Here is a 20160-nt window from a genome sequence, read left to right on the forward strand (position 1 = left end):
CCAACCATGGTCATTATCACCACCACTGATCATTAACACAGATCTTTGTAATCACACTACTATCTCCAAACTTCTGCATATGTCACTAAAAGATAACTTTTCTTTTTTATTCAACAAAATGCACTTAAAAATGTATTCACTCTACACTATCTTTATTGGCTAAATTATTTAGTATATATTTTCTAACTACCTTAAATATTTAGATATAAATTTCCATAGAACTGATTACTTTGAGCTCATTTGCAGGATGCTACTTTTTCTAGAAAGAAAGAAAGAAAGAAAGAAAGAGAGAGAGAGAGAGAGAGAGAGAGAGAGAGAGAGAGAGAGAGAGAGAGAGAGAGAGAGAGAAAAGAAAGAAGATCTTTATTGTTGAAAGTATTTCATGTCTCCTTTTTTCACCCATTGACCTCTTCTAGCCTGCCTCCATCTCCCCTGCCCTATGCCTTCACCATCCTGTTGTCTGTGTCCTTGAGTTATACAAATATGCATATAAACTCTTTGGTTGATCTCTTTCTACCCATCCACCCTTCCCTGAGGATGCTTCTTATAAGTGTATTTATACAATTATATTTTTAAATTGTTGAGCAAGAGGTCACCTATCATTTTGGAACAATGGCTTGTTATTAAAAATGAATCCAGTGTTCTTTCTCACAGGTTCTGATCTTATGCACTGTATCCTGTGGCTGTTTCCTAAGTTGCATTAGTCTTTTCATTGGCTTATGTAGACAAACATGCAAGCTGCCCTAACAAATTGAAACTCCAAGTTTTTTTAAAAAAGTGAAAAATTGAAATAAACAAGCCCTTAGGAGTCAAAAAAATACTAACACCATGAGTGATTTCCCAGTGGAGCCACATAAAAAAGACAAAGTTTAGGACTGAATGTCTGATAGCATGATTAATGAAGCAAGAGTAATCTGTCTTAAATATATTTACACTTATGTGAAATGTAAGCTTGGACCCCGTAGAATCCATAAGTTAAATAGCAAAAGAAGATTCCAAGATGAAATCATTTTATTACATAGGAACGCTTAATTTGTCAACTTCGAAATCCCAGAATGCTGTCTTTTTATTTTCCGGAATCCATTTGCTTGTTTTGGTGTTTAGCCCAATGAAAGATATCTCAGGAGATCATATTTTACAAGTGAATGCAAACATATGAAGCAACTTGATGGTTTAGAGTTTATATTTAAACAAGTTTGCATTATCCTGGTTTAATTATGTTACCCATAATGTAGACAAGTCATATTTTTATTAAAGGAGGTGGCGGGGGGAGATGGGGAGAGCTGATCTCAGAAGCACAGAAACTAGAACTGGAGGGTCACATGAATCTATAGAATCAGCTCTGCTAATTCCATACAGATGTGCTAGTGCATTCCTGTAAATTTTCAGACTGAAAAGGAAATGTTAGTTACACCCTTCCTCTTTACAGCCTCGGGTAAAATATTTCACATATTGTACATGTGTTTTACTAACAGAAAAAATTAAAAGGCAAAAAATTAAGAAGTGGTCACATTGGGCTTACTATTTTACTATAAATAGAAAATAAAAATGTATATGAAACCTGCACACAATTCTTTTGCAGCTATCAGTCCCTCTGTTTCAGAGTATAAAAACATAATTTGTATTTTTAAACAGTGATTAATAGAAAGAGTTTATAGAGAAAATTTGTATGCATTTCTAACACGCGAAATAATATAGCTGCCATGTGGATATGTTTACCTTTGGAGAATTGATATGATTCTATTTCATGGGTATTGATAAGATATAGTATAAACCTCACCAAAAGGAATTATACAGTGACTAAGGTAGCACTCATTGCACTATCTGAAATCCCTGACTGACATTTTTGTATTCTCCAGACAAATAAATCCAAAATGGCTTTTTAGTTAATAGGCCCATCAACAGGTGGACCAGTGAACCATTGGCTCCTGGTCAGGTATTGAAGACATTTTTAGTACTATCATGTTTTCGCTAGTAGGGGTTTCTAGTCCAAGAGAGGTAAATCAGAGCCTTCCCCTCTCACAACCTTTCCTACAGAGCCTGAACTTGACTGTCGAATATTTCTCAGTACAACACTATGGTAGCCACTAACATTCAAACAAAAACGACGCACGATGAAGACTGTTTATCTTCTCTGATTTAGTCCAACAATCACATGTTTCTAAAGAGTAAACTGAGGCTCAGAAAGCCTAAGAGACTGGTCAGAAATCACTTGACAAGTGATTTCTTGTAACAGAATCACATAACAGAATCTGAGTCTCTGAATTTAGTCCTGAATACTTACATTCTGACAGTTCTCCAGTGGAAAGATATAGAATTTCCCTTATAATTATTCATTAATCAACTAATATATAAAGGCAACTGAGTCGAGCCCTGGCCAGGTAGTTAGCTCGTTTGGAGAATCAACCTGATGCGCCAAGGTTTCTAATTCGATCTCCAGTCAGGATACATTTAAGAAGCAATAAATGCATAAATAAAGTGGAACAACAGATCAATGTTTCTATCTCTCTACCCCTTTCTCCCTCTCTCTAAAAATCAATCAATCAAAATTAGCCCTAGCTGGTGTGGCCCAGTTGATTAGAGCATCATCCCATGTCCCAAAGGGTCAAAGGGTTAGAGTCTCCTTCAGGACACATACCGAAGTTGCGGGTTCAATCCCCAGTCAGGGAACATAGCAGTACCAGAGACAATCAATCAATCAATCAATCAATCAATCTCTCTCTCTCTCTCTCTCCCCCCCCTCTCTCCTCCTCTCTCTCTCTCTCCCTCTCTCTCTCTCTCTCTCTCTCTCTCTCTCTCTCCCCCTCTCTCTCTCTCTCTTTCTCTCTCTCTCTCCCCCTCTCTTCCCCCTCTCTCCCACCTCTCCCTCCCTCCCTCTTCTTCTCCCTTCCTCTCTTTCTAGAATCAATGAAAAACCTATCCTAGGGTGACGAATACAAAATAAATAAATAAATAAATAAATAAATAAATAAATAAAGGCAACTGAGACCAGGCATCCTCTGTTAAATATTCTGCTGTAGGGAAAACCCTCATGCTAGCTTCGGAGCCATAAATAGAAGCTTCCTGCTTTCAGAAACTAGAATAGTTTTCAAGGAGTAGTGCCAGGGAAGACAGATGACTGAATCAGGGTTAAAACAATTCAGGGACATGTTGATGGCAAGCATTGGAAGAGGACAAATAAAGGGGAGTTTATAGGGTCTTGTTTAGAACCTGCATAAGGATCTCTACTTGTACCAAATGTCTAAAGATAATGCAGCAAGAGCTAAGAGAGAAGCTGTTGTTTAGTGTGTGAGGGTTTGTAAACAGGAAGCAGAGATTTGCTCTGCACATATGTTTAGATTTGAGATATTGGCAGCAAGCCTTGTAACAACGTTCTGGGCAAGTTTCAAAAATCGGGATCAGCTACAGCGGGTTAGTGCAGCAGCTAAATCTTGCCAGCCAACAGAACTCTCAGTCAGTAGCTGCCTGTCTGGAGGACGTGGCTGGAGGCAGGAGGACCTGGGAGCGTTACTCAGTGTCCTGCATCTGAACCTCCTGAGGAGCAAGATGCTAGCCAAGATTTGGAACTGGTTGGCTCTTCATAGCCAGTCCATGGCTCCTGTCAGAGATCACACTGCAGTTTGATATTTTTAAGCCCTTGATATTCATAAAGAAGACACAAGTCGAATCTCAGAGGGAAGGCAGGGGGTGGGTGGGTGGGTGGGTGGGAAGAGGTCAACCAAAGAACTTGTATGCCTATATGTATAACCCATGGACACAGACAAAAGGGTGGTGAAGGCCTGAAGAGGAGGGGAGGAGCGGGGGGGAAGAAGGTGGTCTAGAAGGAGTCAATGGGGGGGAAAAAAGAACATATGTAATAATTTAAACAATAAAGTCTTTTTTAAAAAGAGCCCTCTGTGCATAGGACATATTCATAATCAAACTGAAACCTGTTCTAGACATTGGGAGTTTGAAATGTTCTATTATTAGTCTTGGTGATGGCGAGAAGTTAGAGTGAGGCTATAGTACATTTTATGACAGAGTGCACTACTCTATATTTACAGTCAAGAAATTTGGTGGAAGGTGTTCCCTTGATGCTGCTTACAGATGTGAGCTGGAAACTGAGGAGATGCTAAAAAAGTTCCAGGTAGGAGAAGTGGGACAGGGAACCTGACTCATAACTCTGCCCTCCTCTACTTTCTTCTCCTCCTCTTCTTCTTTCTCCTCTTTCTCTTCCTTCTCCTCCTCTTCCTCTTCCTCCTCCTCTTTGAATCTGGATACTATGGAATGTATCCACAAGGCAGGTATACTTTCTCCAGTTTTATGTTTTTAAATGCTTTGATGAATGCAGCCAGGTAAGACCAGACGCTGGAATAAAGACAGATTCAGAAACAATCCTATACTCTACCCTGTAAAAGAACTGGGGGAATTGGTGGGTGATGGGCCATGAGTAGGATGACCTAGGGGCCACAAGAAAATATTTCAGTCTCCTTAACCAGCACGAAACTGTGGTAAAATATATCATGTCTTCCCACAACAGGTTTTGAGGGAAAGACAATGGTTAGACTTAAGGTTAATAACCAGAATTTATTTTCCTCAAATTTCTTAATTATCTTTTTTTTTTTTTTTTTTTTTTTTTTTTTTTTTTTTTTTTTTGGTGTAGAATGGGATCAGCATGTGGCACACCATCTGGAAGAAGATTTATAGGGTAGGGATGAGAGTGACAGAGAGAGATGCAGAGATGTGACAAGTACTTCAGACAGTAGAGCTCTAGGAAAAATGCAAACAGTGTATTGTTCAGTGGTCCTAGAAGAAAACAGCACATTCAAAGTAGGGCAATCGGAAGAGAATTTAATAAAGGGTTTATTCATCAAGATGTATGCAGTGTGTAGAGAAATCCTAAGGGATAGTTCAGAATCCCTATATTATTTTTAAGGGTATAATTTTCATTCCTAGATCTGAAGGGAAGAACTGGTTATCAGAACATGGAGGCAGTGATCCCCATGACAAAAGGGCTGCCCAACAAGGAGTACAGCTCTCTGTCAGGGATGTGAGATAAAAATAATGCAGAGCTGTCTGCAGGGCAGGGTCTGGAGGAACTCCATCTTTTACTCTGCTCTTACCATAGCCATAGGATAATAAAGCCCAATGACCAGTCAACACAGGTCACCCTTGTAAGGCTCAGACCAGCATAGAGAAAGGTAGAGGTAGGATAGAAGGGAACATAAAAGACATTCAGCACTAAACTTTGAGGAGGATGTTTAGAAAAGAGAGAAAGAAACATCAATGTGAGAGAGACACATCGATTGGCTGCCTCCTGCACATGCCCCAACAGGGGCTGGGGATCTAACCTGCAACCCAGATATGTGTCCTTGACTATGAATCGAACCTGAGACCCTTTGGGCTGCAGGCCGATGCTTTAACAATTTAGTCACCAGCCAGGGCCAGACTGAAAGGTTCTTAATTCAAGCTAGTGGCTACTTCTGACAGAATAAACCAGGGGAATATGCCCTTCTCCAGAAGCAAACCACCTCCTTTTCTCAGATTCTTCCTTATCTTTCCTGTTTTGCCATATGGAGAGAAGGAACTGAGCAACCTGTGGTTCATAGCTACAACTCCAGCCAGAAACAGATAGGAGAAGGCTAGCCCTTCTGGAACTGCATAATGTGTCTTGTTACTAGGAAGGCTGTCTGACTTTCCCTTCCTGGCTGCACAGACCTTAACCACCTACCACCCTTCTGCAGAAAAACAGCCCCCTTGCCAACTTGCTATCTGCATTTAAAGAAGGGAGCCATTCACTGAACATGGGCAGACAGCAAAAGAGGACATCTCCTGAAGACTTGGTTGTGGAGTCTGGTTTTACATCCATGCTGTTATACTACACTCTGGATGTTCTGCTAAATAGACTGCATGTGAACATACTGACAGTTTATCTTTATTTAGAATTGTATCCAATGATGTTACATTTCCTTAATCACCCAGAGCTTGTCCATGGACAAGAGTGAGTCTTCTGACATTCTGTGACTACAGCTTTTCCCCACTCCTGTGCCTCTTCCGGACATTGCTTTTTCATCATCCATACAGATGTCTTCATGTTTTTGCCAATTTATTTGATGGTGTGTTAAAAACTGATTTAAACACTTAAGAATTCATTCTCCTTTTTTATATGTGTCAAATATTTTATGAAGCAATAAATCAACCTACATGAACATACTATACAATCTACAAACATCCTTATTCTTTTCCCCATGAACCATAAAGATTTCATATATCTTTGTCTAAAGACTAATTTTTCAAGCATTGTTCCTGGAGCTAACATACCAGATAATGTTACTAGTTGTATTTTTGTGGTAAACCTTATACTTCCTACCTTAGTAATTGTTAGTGTTTAATAAGTTCATTTCTTTTAAGTATAATGCTATAACTTATTTTCAGGAAACTTTAAAATGTATTATTAATGTTAGGGCAATGGATAAGTCAAAATTTTGTTTGTATAAATATTTTTCTATTTCATTAAACTGTTCCATTGACTTAAAAGAAGTTGAGATCCTCATTACTGTTTTATTTTATTTCAGAATGATGTAACTTGGTAGAGACCACAAAATATTGTGTTTTCACAAACATAAGACATTTGAATTTAAACATTTTAGCACTTTTAATGCCAGGAGGACTTCTATAATGATGTGTGTGTTTAATGAAGTAGGAGTCTTATTTTTCCCGTTTTTTTAATTGTCCAATACATTTTGGAGTAAAGAAAATCTATCTTTAAGTTGCCAGTTGCACTTTAGACTCAAGAAAATTTGTTATTATATAATTTAAAAATATGTATTTTTTATTGATTTAAGAGAGGAAGGGAGAGGGAGAGATAGAAGCATTAATGATGAGAGAGAATCATTGATCGGCTGCCTCCTGTAGGCCCCACACTGAGGATTGAGCCTGCAACCCAGGCATATGCCCTGACTGGGAATCAAACTGTGACTTATTGGTTGACATTTAACCACTGAGCCATAGTGGCTGGGCCTATAATTTTTTAATACATAAAACATATTGAGTATCTGGGCATTCTAATTTTTCAGTGATTGTGTAAAACTTTGCAGTATTTCCCTTCTGTTGCCTCCCAGCAGTATAATCAACAAAGTTTTAGGTTCACTAGATCTTTCGTGCTATTTATTATTTTGTTATGAGACTGGCACTTGAGTCCTGGGAAAATGTTTCTTTCTGATACCTCACTTTATTTAGAATATATATGAATTTTAAAAAGCCAGTTTCTGATACGTATAAACTCAGGATTTGGTGGGAGGGAGCTATGAAGTTTGAGGAGTCATAGATAGCACAGTTTGGTGCTGATCTAAAGCATGGAGCAGGACACAGAGTAGGTTCCCTAACTTAGTCAAGGTCCTCGTATAGGTCTTTCCAGGGTGTTCATTTCCCTTTCCAGAAAATTCATAGGGAAATCTTAGTGAGCTCCTTTTCTCATTATGAGCGTCAAGAAGAAGCTACATAGGATAGGAGGCTGACATTAAGGAGAGCTTAATGGAGAGGAGGAGGTCCATTTCATGTTTTCCAAGGTGTTGGTTTCCCCTGGGAAGGTCCTTAGAGCACCAGGAGGCAGCTGAGACTGGGTACTTTTGATAACTTGTTCATCTCCTCAAGGGAAACAAAGTCTATTTCTTCCTTTTCTTTTTTTGTTGTTGTTAATCCTCATCAGAGGATAGTTTTTCCATTGATTTGTTTTAGAGAGAATGAAAGGGAAGGAGGGAGATGAGAAAGAGAGAGAGAGAGAGAGAGAGAGAGAGAGAGAGAGAGAGAGAGAGAGAGAGAGATGTGAAGGAGACAAATTGACTGATTGCCTCCTGCACATGTCCCAACCAGGATATGTGCTTTTGCCTGGGAATTGAATCCAATGCCGTTCTGTATTCTGTCAGATGTTCTAATCTCTGAGTAACACTGACCAGAGCACAAAGTATATTTCTTGAGAGAGCAGTCTTTGGATGATAACAATTCATTTTTATACCTTCATATTTAGACTACTTTTCTTCTATTCACATCTTATCAGACCTTCTATGACCCACCTGTAGCAGCTCTCATTCTCAATACTATCCCATATTTTCATCTTCACCAATGTTTCTTACCCACGTAGCCTAAAAAAAGCAACAACTCCATCAGGTCCTCCTGACTGAGGAATTCAAAGCTTCAGCTTTTCCCCATCATTTACACAACTCCAGTGCATTCATAGAAAATCTACACTAATAAAAGAGAAAAACACTAATTGACTGTACCTTCACTGTGCCCACAGCCAATCAGAGCAAGTATGCAAATTAACCCAACAAAGATGGCGACTTGATTTGTATATACAGGAATGGAGCAGCTGGGTGGGACTGAATGCCTGCTATGAGGGGGAGGGCTGGGAGTGAAGGGAGCTACAGGAGCGGCGCTCCAGTCAGAGCAGAGAAGACTGAAGGCTCTGGCTGGAGTGAACCCTGAAGGCTCCAGCTGGAATGAAGATGGAAGGTGGCAGCCAGAGCGAAGGCCAGGGTCCCAGGGGCTGGATGAAAACAGGTGCCGGCAGCCAGGAAAAGGAAGGTGTATTACACACATCTTCGTGCAATGGACCTCTAGTATGAAATATTCCTTCTAATGTGACTGAGTCACTGGTGCATTCACCTCAAAGTAGGTGACTTGGTTTTCAATAAATACATAGAGATAGGGCATTTCAGCTCATATTTTAAGGGCTTGGAACCCAGCGTTCCTATTCTTAAAGAGAAAAAAGCAATGCTAAACAACACCACTAAAAAAGCTAAACAAATTGAAAACCAATGACTTTCCTTAGACTCATCAGAAAATTGAGTTTACAGGGCCTATTGCCAGTATGAAATCTAGAGACAAGGTGAATGCAGAAAATCACAGTTGAGATAAACTCTCCTGGAGCAGAAGCCAAGGAGCCATAAGCTGCTAGGAACTTGCAGTGATAGTTTATCTAATTGGTGTTTCTAGAATACATCATTCAATCATGGCACAATACACGTTTCACTAATTTACAGGGAACATTCTGATGAATTGGTAGAGGCTGAATATGAAATAGCTCAAGAGAGAGAAACTCATGAGGGCTCAGTCTTAGCGGGCCCCCATACTTTGTAGTTTTTACCTCCACTATGCTGTCAAAGCGAAGAACCAAGAAAAATCCTCTCGTGTTTCCTGTAGTAGGAGAAGAAAAGTAGTCATTTTGAAATATATCCAAAATGTTCTCTGTAGCAAAACATTACTGTCCCTAGGAAAAAACTTCATCAGATTCTTATCTGGCAAGTCGAAGGGCAATTAGCTAATGCAGCTTCCTCTAGGCCTCCTGTCTTACCTCAGGAGGAGAAAAAAAAACTAAGAAACATTTCTGAAAATCACAGTGCTAGGATTTAGGCCCATTCAAAGAATGAGATTTAGTGATAAGATTATAGAAGACTTCAATTCCCCACATCTTACCATCACATTAGCAGGATTCAAGAGCTTTGAAACAGGACTGTGTGAAGATACAGATAAATTCACAAGATAGTTGGAGATTTCAATACCCCTTAAGCAACTAGAAAATCAGCTCAGAATATAGTTGAACTGAATAAAACCATCAATCGACTGGATCTAATTGACATTTATAGAACATGTCATCTAACAACAATTTAATACACACTTTTCTCAAACTTACCTGATACATTTACCAATACAATCATCTGGGCCATAATATGTTTCTAAATAATATGAGTTAAAAAAAAATCTCAAGGGAAATTTAAAAAGATTTTGAACTAAATAAAGAAGAAAATAAAACTTATCAAAATTTGTAGGATATAGTCAAATCAGCCCATAAGTAGAAGAAAGAAGATATAAAGTTAATAATTAATGCTTCTCCCTTAGAAAACTAGAGAAATTAGAACAATACTTTGGCCAGAGCACAGAGAGAGCATCGTCTTTAGATGATAACAATTCATTTTTATTTTTTGACCATACCTTCGCTATGCTCACAGCCAATCAGAGCAAGTATGCAAATTAACCCATCAAAGATGGTGGTTAATTTGCATATGCTGAGGGAGGGAGGAGTGAAGACTGAAGACAGCTTAAAAAGAAGAGGGAGGAAAAGTGGAAAGCAAAGTGGCTGCCAGAGGGGAAGCACGGATGGCAGCTTTGGTGGCGCGTGCAGCCTCGGTGGCCAGGCCGACCGCAAAGGTGGGGCTGGCGGCAGCGGCCGCTTGCAGGCATCTTCCTGCAAATGGGCTCCTAGTATACTAATAATGAACAACTGCAATTTGAAATGAAAGCCATAATACCATTTCATTTGTGTCAAGAAAGAAAGAAAGAAAATTTTAGGTATAACTCTAAGAAGCTATGCAAAGCATCTATATGTATAAATCTACAAAACACTGATAGGAGTCAAAGAGGAGCTAAGTAAATGAACAGTTATGTATTTATAGGTTAGGAGGCTCAATATTATCATAATGTCCATTTTCCCAATTTGTTTTTTTTTTCATTTTTTATTAAGGTATTATATGTGTACATATCTTACCATCCCCCCAACTCCCATACCCTCCCTTACTCTCCAGAGTTTTGCGTCCATTGGAACCGTTATGCTTATATGCATGCATACAAGTCCTTCTTGTATCTCCCCCACATCTCTCTAACCTTCCTGCTGTAATTTGACAGTCTGTTGCTTTATATCTCTGATCTATCTATTTGTTCATCAGTTTATAATGTTCTTTATTGTCCATAAATGAGTGAGATCATGTGGTGTTTTTCTTTCACTGACTGACTTATTTCACTCAGAATAATGTTCTCCAATTCCATCCAAGAATGATAAGAATTCTTTGTTTTTATGGCAGCATAGTATTCCACATTTTCCCAATTTTATCTATATACTCAATTATATAATACTCAAAATGCCTACAAGGTATTTTGTGGATATTGACAAACTGATTCTAAAGTTTATATGGAAAGGCAAAAGATCTCAAAGAGCCAACACAATTCTGAAGTCATCCAGTTTTCATAACACCCCTGAGAGCTGGCAGCAGTTGGTAGGACCCTCGCTGCCAAAGGAGTACAACCCACATTTGTGAGGGCGGATCTAGCAGCAAAATGGTGAAATACATACACACCTTTTTTTCTGTCCCGCCATCACTTGAAAGCCTTCAACCTAATAACCCATGTGAGCCAAGCACTCAGGAGACGAAGTGATAAAAATAAGCAAGAACTGTCCCTGAGAGAGAAAAGATTCACAACACATGAGTTCCTGAAAGCAAATTCACAAGTCACAATTCAAGGATCTAATTCTTAGAAGAAGAAATATTTTTCCCCTGCCAATTTGAAAGGAAGGAGCATCGTGACAGCTTCCTTTCCCTCCAAACCAGGCCCCTGGTGCGCTGACAAGGATCATTCTTACCCTCAGCAGGTTTCCTCGGTTTCCCCGGGATCCGTCCTTGGGCTCCACAGTGAGCGGGGCTTCCGGCGGGCCCGGGCCTCAGAACCCGGGAGGAGTAAACAATTTCCCCTCAGCCCTTTCGGACGAGTGCTTGGCCGAGACCCCCTTTCTCTCACGAAGGCACCTCTACCATGGATAAGCTCGGCCAAGTTAAAAGTTCTCCACTGCGGCCACCATGCTCCAAGATGATCTGTAGGAAGGCTCACCTCCTCGTTTCGCCTTTAAAAAAACCCTCTTATTTCCCGGAGGCCTCACACTGGACCAGGACCAACGTGAGGCGAACCAGCCTGTCCTCAGGCCCAGATGGCCACGGACCGGTTTGGCCACGGACCCAGTCCATCTGGTGTCCATGTCAGAGCCAGTACTTCCCGAACCCAGTTCTGTTTCCAAGTCGGACCCAGTTTGGCCACGGACCCAACTCTGTTTACGAGCCAGACCCAGTTGCCCTCGGGCTGGTTTCCAAAAAACAGCCTGACCGGAAATGCACGGGGCCTGACCGGAAATGCTCGGGGCCTACGGCTCCTGGAGGAGCCTGGGAGCTGTCGTCAGAGGGCGGCTCGGCACCGCCTGCGAGGCCCGGAAGCAGCAGCTCCAGGGGTTCCACAGGTACTTGTGTCTGGTTGCTCACAGCTCCGGGAGCCTTTGCAGGCCCCTTTCAGTGCCCTCTTCTGATGTCAGCACTTTTAAAAGATAAAGTAAGATACAGTAACACTTGTAAAGTTTTATCAATTTTAATTGGGTAGCACCCAATTTAGCAAATAGTGAAGGGCTTTGAGGAGATATACAAAAACGAGACGCTTTTATCGGCAGAAGGGAGCAGAACGACTTGTATGAGGCAGAAAAGCTGGTTCCTAATTACTATTTGCTTACCTTTAGGCGCAGTGGTCGGCAAACTCATTAGTCCACAGAGCAAAATACCAACAGTACACAACGATTGAAATTTCTTTTGAGAGCCAAATTTTTTAAACATAAACTTCTTCTAACACACTTCTTCCAAATAGACTCGCCCAGGCCGTGGTATTTTGTGGAAGAGCTACACTCAAGGGGCCAAAGAGCCGCATGTGACTCACGAGCCGTAGTTTGCCGACCACTGGTTTAGAGGCTGCAGGGTGAATAACTAGTGCTCATCAGGTAATTCCTGATTTTAAGATTCCATTTCTGGGAGAGCTGAAACTGGAAGTCTCAGCGTGGTGACATAAGGCTAAACATAAGTGACTTGATTTGGGGCCTGCTTTTTTTTTTTTTTAGAACCAAAGCTGCCCTAATAATGATTATGGCTAAAATTTGAGTTCTTACCTGCATTATCACATACATTTTTAAAAATGTTTATCCTCACAACAATCTGCAGGAGGTGGGTATCATTATTATTTTAATTTTTAAGATAAGAAGATCCAAGCACTGAGACATTGAATAATTGCCCATGGTCCTATAAATAAAGGTGGTATAACTGAAGCCAGTTTGTGAGCCCCAAACTGCATTGGGGAAAATCTCTGTGAAGGTGTATAAGGTTTTCTAGGGTCCATACACAGAAATGAAATAGATGGATTACAAGGTGTAAAGCATTTTGCTATTTTTAGAGTCATTATACCAGCTAATATTCTCACCAGCACCAAATGAGTGTTTTAGGCTCCAGTCTCACTGCTCATGCACAGAACTTACAGTTGAAATATTGTGCGTGGTCTAAACTGGTCGTCGATACTTGATAAACACCAAAGCCTAGGAGGTTTGTGCCTTCAGCTCCACTTCACTCATCCAATTTCGCTTTGTTTTATTGATTGTCTTTTCTGAACTATCCTTTATATTTATTTGTATATTTAATCTTGTTACATATTTGAGTAGAGGGCATTCTCAAAACAAGAACATGAGCATTACCTGCACCTTCAGTTTATTCATCTTCCATTATAACCACCAAAAAGTTGTTAAAACTCTTCTCCTTCTCTTCTGTGTACCAAGGATTCAACACATATTTATTGATCATCTTTATGATGAACAAGACACTGTGCTAAATACTGGGCATACAAAAAACGAGTAAGATTTTTTTTTCTCTCTCTGAAGAACTTACAAAGGAATTAGTCAAATAAACAATTAATTTGATAAATACTGGGATAGAAAGTATAATTTTACGCTACAAGAATATACATGACTGAGTATTTATTTTTGTTTTGGGTGGGGCTTAGGAATGATGACATATATGCTTTGAATTGAAAAATGAGTATGATTTTCTTAAACTTTGAGGAGAAAGTGAAGGTATTTAATGAAAGGGAGAAACATAAGCAATTGCACAGCACATTCAAGAACCAGCAAGTAAAGAAGTTCAAATGGTGGATGATGAGAATGGGAAAAGAAATTACAACACATACAGATAAGAAGGCAAAGTGGCCAAAGCTTTGGACATGGTTTCCTGGGGAGGCACCTGAGAGGAGAGGAAGAAAGGGTCACTACTCACTACCACCTCCCCAGTTGGGCTTTTATTGGTTTTTCATACAGTCGAAATTTTAATTTCACTTTTTCCTTAAAGATTTTTTTTTTTTTTACCATAACAGTTCTTGAAAACTTACACCACTTTTTAGACAATGACTCCTTTTTTTTCCTAGCATAATGACTTTCCCTCACTAAAATCCACTAAACAAGCATAGTACTATGCAAAGTTATATTTCAACATTACTGTTTCTGGCAGAGGCTCACACACAAATTTATTTTATATAATAGTTTCTAGTCAAAAGACATTACATGGAACAAATTTGAAATGCATGCTATATTTGGATGAACCCAAAAGTTTTGCTTTGCCTATGGATGCCAAGCAAGAGGAATAAAAAGAAATCTGCTCCTACCACTCTTCATTCTTTTTTGTTTGTTTGTTTGTTTGTTTGTTTTGTTTGTTTAAAGTATTACATATGTCTCCTTTTTCCCCGATTGACTCCCCCATTCCGCCTCCCAGGATAAGCCCCCACCACCCCAGTGTCTGTGTCCATTGGTTATGCTAATATGCATGCATACAAGTTATTAAATATTTTGGTTGATCTCTTACCACCCCCCTCCTCTGCCTTCTCTCTGAGGTTGGACAGTCTGTTCAATGTTTCTTGGTCTCTGAATCTACTTTTGTTTATCAGTTTATGTTGTTCATTATATCCCACATATGAGTGAGATCATGTTATATTTATCTTTCTCTGGCTGGCTTATTTCGCTTAGCATAATGCTCTCCAGGTCCATCCATACAGTTGCAAATGGTAAAAGTTCTTTCTTTTTTATAGCAGTATAGGAATAGCATAGGTTTTTAATCCGCTCATTTGCTGAAGAGCACTTAAGCTGTTTCCAAATCTTAGGTATTGTAAATTGTGCTGCTATGAACATAGGGGTGCATATATCTTTTCTGATTGGTGTTTCTGTGTTTTGTTTTTTTTTTGGGGGGGGGTATGTTCCCAGAAGTGGGATTACTGGGTCAAATGGGAGTTCCATTTTTAACTTTTTGAGGAAACTCCGTACTGTTCTCCACAGTGGCTGCACCAGTCTGCATTCTCACCAGCAATATGCAAGGGTTCCTTTTTCTCCACATCCTCGCCAGCACTTGTTGTTTGTTGATTTGTTGATGACAGCCATTCTGATAGGTGTGAGAATTTGGCAATTCACCAATATTTTTACTCTTTTATTCTCCCTACAATTATTTCTAGGATATATATAGCAAATTCCTTCGTAGTTAGTGTGATCATATGACTGTGTTCTAGCTAATGGTATGCAAGTGGAAATGATGCCTACAATTTTCAGACCAAGACAATTAAAACGTTTTATGCTTCTATAAGATCTTTTATTTTCCCTGCTGCCATGTGGATGCAGAGGATGACAGTACTCGAGGAGCAGTGATTTTCAACTGGTATGCTCCATGCTACACCTGACTATTTAGTCAGGGGTATTGACCTTTCCCCCCTTAGATTGTCAAATTAAAAAACAAACAAGCACAAAAGCCAACACATTAGTCATCAAATGTGAATGCCCTGTCTTGAACCATAAATATATAGGTCATATAATAGAGTTGCATCTTATTGGTCACATCATGTAATAAGGTTGCATCTGATTGGTTAATTCTTGGTATCAGAAATCTTTATATACAAGTATAGACATCTGATTTTTTTTTTTTTTTTTTTTTTTTTTTAATGTCACTTGGGAGCAAATAAGAAAAAAAGGGGTGGTACCAAAACTGGTTTGGTTCAGTGGATAGAGTGTCAGTCTGTGGACTGAAGGGTTTCAGGTTTGATTCCGGTCAAGGGCATGTGCATTGGTTGCGGGCACATCCTCAGTGGGCGGTGTGCAGGAGGTGCTGGTCGATGTTTCTCTCTTATCGATGTTTTTAGCTCTCTATACCTCTCCCTTTCTTTCTGTAAAAAATCAATTAAATATATATATTTTTTAAAAAGGGGGGGGGTAGGCAATTACTGTTATTTTTTGGTAAATAAATCAAAATCATAGGTTTTTTTGTTGTTGTTAGATTACCTTTTGGGGTGTGCTGCAGAACTTTACTAGTTAGTTTATGTGTGCCCTGAGACGAAAAAGGTTGAAAATCATTGCAGAGATTTAAGAGGCAAAGATTCTATATCTCTGAATCACTGTGTAGATGAATGCCATCTTCCAGGAATACCTATACTGGACTGTCACATAAGCCTGAAACTTATATGTATTGTGAGAAATTAGTATTACCGGTAGGCCCTGGGTTGAAGAATACTTATATCTTACATTTGGCCCTTCCTACTATAATGCCTTTATATCATCCTGGGTCAGAGAGCTAGCAAAGGGATTATGCCAGTGGCCAAAAATGTCCATTCAAGTATACACCAATAAGCTTGGAAAGTAACCATTGGATGAGTTTGTTGTTCCATTGGTCTTGGGAATAAGAACTTCATTTTGGTAATGGAAACCACAAGCCTCACTCTGACTATCTGACTATCTGGAACTTAGGTTTGCTAGAACTAGAGAACCAATAATGTCTAAAAGGTTTTGGTATTTTTCTTTATTGTTTGGGAGGGGCTGGGAGGAAGAACTAGAGAACCTACATATAGTGTTAGAGTAAAGTTTCCTTAAGTAGGTGTGATTTTGACTTTATTCATGGGCTTTTAAGTACAGGGAATTGGCTCAGGGGCAAAGGCTGTAGTGTGAGTGGCTCAAGTTGGTGTCTAGAATATTTTTGGTTATACAGATCTAGTAAAACCTGCTAACCTAATAATGATATTTCTGTGGTTCCATGATTAATAAACTTCAGCTAGAGGTTTCTATATGTCTGGCATTCTTGGAATTTGCATAATCTTGTTGAGTCTTTTGCTTGATATGAAAATCAGGGATATTATTTCAATTATATTCCACTTTGTAGTGGCCAGTGTACATTTTGATTCTTGATGCCTGTGCTCTACTGGTCATTCATTATTTTGAATTTATCCCTTGATAATAAGGATGCACACTGTATTTCTGCCATCATCTGAATTTGACAGCCCAGAGTTCTTCCCATTTCTGTTGATATCAGCAAGCCCGATTATGCTGGTTGAGCACTAGATTAGACTATATGTCTATTTCATAGGACATAAATTATAAAAAATAAAGTTACATTTCTCACTCATATTTGAAATATGAGAAATTCATATCTACTAGAATAATTTAAAATTTATTAAATATTTTAAACTGGATTACTCAATTAAATACTACTAATGAAAAATTTCTACTCTTCAGCCTCCCAGAAGGAAATACAAGATTGCCACCATGGAAAAGCCAAACTTAGCTGATACTACTTGCTCATATTTGTGCAACTTTTAAAAGATCAATAATTCAAGTAAATTATCTCCAAATACTTAAATAAAAACTTAATTTTCCAGGAAGCTATGAAACAAATACTCTGCCAATTACCTCCATGTATGTGTGTGTGTGTGTGTGTGTGTGTGTGTGTGTGTAGATAGATAGATATAGATATAGATGTACTAATTATGATGCATAGGGAAGCATTATAGACGCAATTGGAGGTTCAGAAAAAAGAGGTTTTAAGGTCATTTTTAGTGCCTCTTTTTTCTTTTTCCAGTTAAGTAAGTAGTTTATAATTTGTTGAGAGTCAAAGTGGGGGGAAATGATGATCTTTAAATTAATGATAAAGACTGAAACTTTACCATTAGCTTTGGGGGATTAGAAATGGAATGAATGGATAAATTGACTATCAATTAACAATAACCTTCCCTTCTCATACAACTAAGAAATAATGATCTTGACTAGAATTGAAGCCAAACTACCATTCTCCTGCTACACCATTTTGCCTGCCAATCAGTGCTTTTTGTAGTGGTTTGTGTCTCTCCAGAACTATTTAGTCAATAAAATATTTTCTCCAGTTAGTAAAATGGATTTATAATGGTGAAATTTGAATAAATATTCTTTTTCATTGATATTTCATTGTTGAGTAATCAGAGAAAATAGTGAGGTGGTAAGTAAAGCCAAGGGATTGCAGTACTGAAGGTAAAATGAGGTAGAAGCTTTCCTTAGATCTCAGAGTGAATACATATACCAATACAATATGAAAAATCATAGGTGCTATGTGTCCTTCTCTAGTGCTTCCTAAGAGTGGAAGAAATGGCATAACTTCATGAGATACCCAAAGGAAAGTTAAAAGCATTCGTTGTCCTGGCATTAAAATTTTTCTACAGTCAAAACTCCAGTTTTTTCAATGTTATAGAACAAACACTATGAAGACTAGTTATCATTGGCATGATAATTTCATCACTTCTGTGTGAGAGTTTGAAACTGTTGTACAGTATTACTTCACATGGGATTAACAATCCACAGTGTTTTGTTCAGTCAGTACCTGAAATAATCAACTTATCTCCCTTTCCCAGTTAAACTGGACAGAACAAATAAATTGGAATGATTTTCATCATCTTTTCTCTTAAAAAGGGATTATTCAAAGGGCCGAATATAGCAGTAGTCTTTGAAAACTCTCTTTAGGTTCAACTACAGGCAGCTCAGATCTTTTATAGAAAGTCCAGTCCTCACTGAGTCCCTTAAGAGTGATCATCCTAAGATGTGTAATATGAAACTTCTGTGTGAATTGTTAACTTCCCCCAGATGGGACAAACTACAGTGTCTTTTAATGCACTAATGGTATCAAAATGCATAAACATCAGATGAAACTGCGCTCTCACATTCAATACCAGTCTCGTGTTATAATAAAGGAATTATAATGTTGAGCACTAGGGAAATCATAGCACATCCTCTGTCCTGCTTACTTCTGCTTGATGAGTTCATAAAGACTTCTGTCAGTCAAGCCACCTTCCCAGTTTTAAATAATTCTATATAATAAAAGCCTAATGTGCAAAATGTTCAACCAGGAGTTCGACCACTCGCTATGATGTGCGCTGACCACCAGGGGGTGGTGTGGAAGATGGTGGGTGTTGGTAATGCGGTGCTGGCAGCAGGTGGCAGTGGAGGTGCTGCCAGCCCCGATGGGCCCCAACAAGAACTGTGGTAGGATGGTGGAGCAGGTGATCAGGCAGTGCTAGGCCAAGGTGGGTATGAGTAGGGGCCCAATTGCCCTGCCGATTGCCCCACAGAGAGTGGCCAGCATTGGCAGCAGGGGCAGGGCTGCCACCTGGCTCCCAGATGCTGAGGCAGCCAGGCGGGGGACCCGGCCCCGATAAATCACCCTGCAGACAGGATGGTGGAGTGTGAGAAGGGTGGTGCCAGGCCACAGGGGGGTGCCATGTGGGGCTGCAGGGCTGTGAGGCTGGGGATGTGAGCTGGGACTGTGAACCTGAGGGGCACAAGCTGGGGCCCAATCCCTGCAGGTCACTCCAAAGGACCCCACCTGTGCATGAATTTGTGCACTGGGCCTCTAGTAGGATCATACCAAAGAGACAGGCAGAAATTAGGACTCTCAAATATTAATGACTAAAGGATTTTCCATTAAATACTTAAACCACTGCTCATTTTCTTATGGGGAATATTACTTTCCTTTATTTTTAAGTGAAATAAAAATAATAAAAATATTTTAGGAAATTTATTTTCAGGATCTGTTCTTAACTCATGTTAGCATTCATGGTAAGGTATGTGACTACTGGACTTTGACATACAAATGGAACTTATAAACACATTTAAAAACACACACACAAATTTCCAACTATGAGATTTGACCATAAGAAAAGCCTTCACAATATTGTGATTCAAATCTTTCATAATTTCCTAACTTTCATCAATATTTTACATTAACATGGAAAATTAACACCTTATGCTTTTCCTATGAATAAGTTTTTTCTTAATTAAAAATGTTACAAAATTAAAAATGTAAGACTTAGTTAGAAGAAGCATATGGACACTTAATCTTTCAGACATTCGTCTTTTCACTTATTTCCTCATAGTTTACAAAGTTTACAGGAGAGAAAATTGTTGTTTTCAAAACATACACAGTTATAGAATTTCTGTTGCTATCGTGTTTCTGTAACAATTCTAAAAGGGAATGCTAAACACTTCTTATCTCATCTCCTTAAATGAAATGAATTCAGAATTCCAGCAGTCTTAATTCATCTTCTACCACAGACATTGTAAGAATGAATTAACTCATCACCATTAATAGTCTTTCCTTTCCACATATTTTAAGCTAAAGCATACTGAAAAGTTGACAACTATCTTAAAAATGGAATTTGGTGATGTCTTCACAAATGCTTCCTGTTCTCCAGTTGCACTTACTTTTCTACTCAGACCTCAGAGAAAACACA

This window comes from Pipistrellus hanaki, assembly GCF_964339955.1.
Source record: "Pipistrellus hanaki genome assembly, chromosome: 4".
Classification (NCBI taxonomy): Eukaryota; Metazoa; Chordata; class Mammalia; order Chiroptera; family Vespertilionidae; genus Pipistrellus; species Pipistrellus hanaki.